Raw genomic sequence first — 6476 nt, forward strand, 5'->3', positions numbered from 1 at the left:
GTTAGCCAATATCATATGAGCATATAAGCATCAACATGAATATATATCAAATCATTAATTGCACATTGCATAGCAGAGCATATGTAATTGTTTGAGTCATTGTTCATCTTGCCTACGTCAAAAACATCATTTTAAAGTAATGTAAACATAACATTAATAAACCACTACTCATCCTATCAATATCATCACCATTACATTACATAATGTGTAACCATAGCATTATTAAATCATTGTTCATCTAACAAAGAAAATTGACATAACGAAATCAACACAAAAAAGAGGGATGTGACATTATTCTTGTAGTCTTAAGATTGATTCTTTGGATGTGTAATACATTTTATTATTTGAGATTTTTTTTTTAAATGTGGATATCTAGAGTCTCTTTAAATTAATATAAAATATATGCCAAAGTATGTCCTTTTTATAAGTTAACTAGATTCAAATCTAATTGTCAAAAGAATGGAAATGTCTAGTGAAATCAACAAAATATTCAAGAAAAACCACAAGAGAAATGAAACAATTGGAAATTCTACACGAAATAGCATAATAAGACGTAGGCATTAAAATCTTCAAAATGTCTAGTCCAACATTGAAAGCCGAGAAGAATGTTCTAAGAAATCATGCATCATAGTTCACTATCATCTTAAAGTGGGAGGGTACTAGAATCAAAACATAAAAAATCTTAGCAAGGTTGTAATTTCCTACCTTTGTTATTAAATGTTTCTCATAGCTTCCATATAAAGCTCTAAGAGTTTCAATAATATGAAATATTCCCTTACAAAGGGGAGCAAGTACAAGTTATTTCATCCAAGAATATCTTAAAACAATTAGACAATAAAAAACAAACAAACAAAAATGTATTACTAAGATTGTTGACACAAATTATGATTAATCTTAACATGCATCATGTTTAATCCTAATAATAAATTTTTGAGTCTGATTGATCATGACATAATCTTGAATCAACTAACCATAATGAAAGATTTAAAATTGAACGTTGTAGTCATAAAAAGTCACTTATATAGTAAACATCTATTTTAAATAACATAATAAATGTGATATAATCAAAATAAGTTCTAATAATAACTTAAAAATATTTGGTACACATTCTATTTAAATAAAAAAACTAATACATGATTAGACAAGAGCCTACAACACAATGGTAAATTACAAGCCTCTTAATTGGGAGGTCTTGGGTTTGAAGCTACTTAAGCTTAACTAATAATTGAAATTATTAATCACAACAAATAATAATAATTAACCTTAACTTCGACCTCTACCCATCCCCAAAAAAACACTAATACATGATCAAAATCATAAATCAAACAATACAACAATAAATTTCATGTTTCTTTATTATCAAATTAAATATATATAATTTGAATCTTTAATTTCAACTTTATATTCACCACTTATATAAAAGAATAATTGACCCAAAAATAATAATAAATGGCAATGGAAAAATGTTATCTCAATCTCCCTAAAATATGAATAAAAATCCTATATACCACGTAGTACATTTAGAGACGAATTGTTGCTGGTCGCTTAAATTAACATTTAACCCTTTCTTTAATATATTTCCGGGATTTTGACCTTCCACAACTGCTACCATTTAGGGTATAGATGTATAATAGTAAACAAAAGCTGTACGGCTGGTTTGCCCGAGTGGTTAAGGGGGAAGACTTAAGATCTTCTGCACAGAAGTGCGCGTGGGTTCGAACCCCACAGCCAGCAAATTTTGAAGCCAAATGAAGTTTTTATTCAAGAAACTTTTATCTCACTTTTCTTGAAGAGTACAATGAGCATTGTACAAAACATCAAGAATCAAAATTATAAATAAATTGCAAGACTGCATGCTTTTAAGTTCAGTTATGAAAATTATGGAACATATTTTGTGAAATCTTGGTGTATTCTTTATATTTTCATATCAAATTAATTATTTAATTAAATCAATTAAAAATTATATAGAAGTTTATTATAATTATTTGTATAATAAAATATTATATTTAATACAAGTACTTTTTTATATCTATTGTTCATTCTATAAATATACACACTGTTAATTAAATAAAATAATTATTTCTTTTTGGATCTCTCATGTCCTTTCTTTGAAGCTTCTCACTAATAAGTGACTATCTCTAAAATTAAATCTTGCATGGTATGCTATAGATTTTTTGGAATTTTTTTTTAATAAGTCTAGCTTTATTATTGAGCTCAAGATGTTTGAGATAACTAGCTTTATCTTTTTATGTGTTTGAAGTTGGGAAATGCATGCCACATCTGATGGATGTTTAGATCTAATTTGGTTAAACCATTATATGTAGTAGGCCAAAGAATGTAAAGATCAACTATGATTTTTTCAAAGTAATACTTTTTCTTGAATTCTTTTTAAAAGTATTTATAATTTCTAGGGTTCGTGGGATATTTTGTATCTGTAGAACCCATACATGGTACTTGTTAGTGTAAGACCCAAGTGATTAACTGTATCGAAAGGATTTTTTTTATTTTTTTTTTAGACTACAGGAATCGGTACAACATGGCCCCCCTATAAACTGTAGTGCGCCTGGTAAACTTTTTAACGTGACCGGTAGCACTGGTGCGACACGCCCACCGGTACCATGAGGACGGGGGGGACTAGAATCCGTGACCAACCCCTTGCAACAGGGAATATTTAGCCAACCGAGCTTCCATAACATCATTACAAAAAAAACCTTATAAGCACCACCACTATTGTATTCATGATCACCATCAATCCCAACTATAGCTTATTACATGGTGGAAATTTTTAAAACTCTGTGTCTTTATGAACATCTCTCCAAGCCACTTTCACCTAATAAAGAGAAAGTTTTGTCTTCTACAAGGTAGTTTTGCATACATAGAAATTTGGTTATACTAAATAGATGGAGTTTTGACATTGAAGCATATTTCATTGATATATGGAATATAAAGCCACCAATAGCATTTTCACATTTCAACTTTACAACCATATGCCTCAATCAATTGAAGCATATTTCATTGATATATGGAAGGTGTAGTTACCACTAGCATTTTTACACTTCAACTTTATAGCCATAGTTCTCAATCATGTTGTATCCTTTTCTCAAGAAATATTCTTGAGTTGAGGTAAAATCTTGAGAACTTTATAGTGGTGTAGATGAACCTATATCGTTTAGTTCAGGTTTATATGGTAATTTTTTTGAAAGCACACAAATTTTTCATGTACTCTTCACTGAGATTTTATAATTTGTTCTGTTCTATCAAGCAAATATAATTCAAAATTTGCAAAAGTACTATGATTAATACCACTTTGCTTGTTTGGCAAGAGATATCTATAATCAGACCAAATATTAAGTACCAAGATTGTATATTGCCAAGGAGATCATTAGAAGAGTAAATTTAGGAAGGAATTTTTTAATTGTTTACTTTTACTTTTTGTGTTCCTACAATGAGTAAAACTCAACTTCTGATCTTAGGCAAGAGCCATATAGCACAATGGTAACTTGTGAGGCTCTCATCGGAGAGGCCTTGGGTTCGTTCGGTCCATTACCGATCCAAATAAATAAATCAAATTCTAATCTACAAATCTATATAATTGTGCCTCATGGTGGTACAAGATATATAAAAGAAATTATAACCTACTAATGCTAACATAAAGATGGTGTGAAATATGAATATTGAAAAATAGTTGCATTTCTATCTTTAGTGTCTTTTGATTTACAACTTCATCTTGAAATCTGGAACTACATAATACTTTAAGGTGACTTGATAAACTCTTAACAAGTTTCATGGTAAATCTCACAAGATTAAAAAAATATGAGATATATTAGTATGAAACTATATAATAGAAAAAGGTGGTACAAGATATATAAAAGAAACTATAACCTACTAATGCTAACATAAAGATGGTGTGAAATATGACTATTGAAAAATAGTTGCATTTCTATCTTTAGTGTCTTTTGATTTACAACTTCATCTTGAAATCTGGAACTACATAATACTTTAAGGTGACTTGATAAACTCTTAACAAGTTTCATGGTAAATCTCACAAGATTAAAAAATATGAGATATATTAGTATGAAACTATATAATAGAAAAAGGAGGTACAAGATATATAAAAGAAACTATAACCTACTAATGCTAACACAAAGATGGTGTGAAATATGAATATTGAAAAATAGTTGCATTTCTATCTTTAGTGTCTTTTGATTTACAACTTCCTCTTGAAATCTAGAACTACGTAATACTTTAAGGTGACTTGATAAACTCTTAACAAGTTTCATGATAAATCTCACAAGATTAAAAAATATGAGATTTATGAAGACTTGACAAGTCTTGATCTTAATAGTTTTAATCATAACCAAGACTATATAAGCAATATTAAGCAACTAAGAACATAATCAAAGGATTGCAAAATTGATGAGGAGGATTAATGATTAATTATAAATATGAACTATCTATTTTTTATTCTGATTACTCATTATTGGTTTTTGATTTTCAAACCATTCAACTTTCTATGGGAACTAAATTTGTTTTGACTTTTTATAAATAATAAAAGCATCATATATCGTGATCTTTCTTCCATATTTTATAAAGGAACGAGAATAATTTTTACAAATGTAAATTGGTAGGTTTTGTTTATTCACAATGGGAAGAATAATGTTCAATGTTCTTAAATATTCATCATTATTTTTTCAGAATATCCACCGTCACTATAATAAATTGTATAATGAGGGGAGAATACATGTTCTCTCTTCTTTTCTAATTAGTTGATTTTATATCAAATAAAACATTCTTCTTCTCATAATCTAGAGACCAAATAGATTTAAAATAATAGACTACAAGATATTAAAAAAGTAATAACACCATCTTCACAAATTAAATTGAACACTCTTTATAATTTACACTGTAACTATAAAGAATGTAACTATAATCTATCTCTTAATAAAATAAATAATTATAAACCATTCCAAAACTGAAGATCTCTTTAAAATAAAAATTAAAAAACAGATAAATTAAGAACAACGACAAAATAGTTTTCATTAGATAATATTATTTCAAACCAAGTTAACTAAGTACTAATAAAAATAACTTTAAAAAGTCATTCTCACCTCTCAAGCCTTTGAGACGGCAAATGCGTCAATTGTATTCTAATAATTCTTCAAATATAGCTACATGCAATAATTTCTTAGTATTTGGTTTAGAATGTGAGATATAGGTTTTAATTTTGTTTGGTTTAGATTTTTTCAACAATCCGTTGTAGTCTAGTTGGTTAGGATACTCGGCTCTCACCCGAGAGACCCGGGTTCAAGTCCCGGCAACGGAAATATTTTGACAATTCCTCAACAACGCAAAGCTCTTACAATGCTACGACGACAGATTGCTATGTTTGTGTTTCTTTATTCCATAATTTTCATCATCACATATTTATGTGAGTCTAAGAGGTGTGAGGGAATGATTTGAGACTCTTGATCTTCCTCATTTTTACTTCCATTTCCTCTCTACAATTTTCACGATTTTAATTATAATTATATTTAGTCTACTTCTATTTTGCTTTCTGACATGTAAATGAATGTCAAATTTTTTTCAAAATGGAAAATGTTTACATTGAAGATTGTTGCCACTGTAGAAAGCCTCTCAGCTTAATTATTTGTTTCTATGAAATATGAGGAACATGTTGGAAGAAACTTCAAGGTTTGTATGTTTGAGTTGGAGTAATATTGGGATGCATTGGTTTGTTGGTATTAAGAAACACTCAGAGTGGGTGAGAGGATTGAATCAATGTTATGTAATTTTAACCTTGTTAAAGGTTTACAAATGGAATGCACATGCATCTAGACTCTTTGTTTAGAGTTCATTATTAGTCCCTATCTATTTATAGTTAGGTAACTAATGTTTTCATTAGACCCCCTCTAATTTATTGAGATGACAAGTATAATTTCTATTCTAACGTTCTGATGCAAATATTTTTAAAATCAAATTCTAAGAAATAATTCATTTTATTTCATTGGCCAAATGCATTTTTCCTAGGGGTTATTTTAATTTTTAAAAGCAAAAAATAAGAAAGAAACAATAGAAGATAAGATCAAATTTATTGCTCTTCTAAGAAAGGGCCAGTTGGAGTCCAAACATTTCTCTTGTCCCGATGGTAGATGTGAATGAAGGAAGCGGCTTCTTGATGCAAGTGCTTACTATATTCAATTAATTCCACAACTATACATTCGTACAACATTAGGCGTTCAGTGATCATCTCATATCAAACCATAATTTTAATTGAGCACACCATTATTATTAAAATTCAAACGTCGGGAATGACAAAGTACCTGTAGTTTGCTAAATTAGTATGTTGATTAGACAATAAAGATGTAAAGCTGAAAACATTTATAAATTAAATTTAAAAACATGTTAAATTTGCAACTGTATTTATAGTAAAAATATGCTAAATTTTGAAATGTATTTAAAGTTTCCAACTATGTCAG

The 6476-nt window shown here is 28.7% G+C and overlaps 2 non-coding genes across 2 annotated transcripts; both read left to right on the forward strand.

The window, feature by feature from the left end:
* The first annotated feature begins 1651 nt into the window (after positions 1 to 1651).
* Positions 1652 to 1734, forward strand: TRNAL-UAA (transfer RNA leucine (anticodon UAA)). Its single transcript has one exon. It is a non-coding gene; the product is annotated as a tRNA-Leu (tRNA).
* A 3516-nt stretch (positions 1735 to 5250) lies between these two features.
* Positions 5251 to 5323, forward strand: TRNAE-CUC (transfer RNA glutamic acid (anticodon CUC)). Its single transcript has one exon. It is a non-coding gene; the product is annotated as a tRNA-Glu (tRNA).
* Positions 5324 to 6476: the final 1153 nt, after the last annotated feature.

Source organism: Cupressus sempervirens, chromosome 10, assembly GCF_028749045.1.
Source record: "Cupressus sempervirens isolate cs-2001-9-10 chromosome 10, ASM2874904v1, whole genome shotgun sequence".
NCBI classification, from domain to species: Eukaryota; Viridiplantae; Streptophyta; class Pinopsida; order Cupressales; family Cupressaceae; genus Cupressus; species Cupressus sempervirens.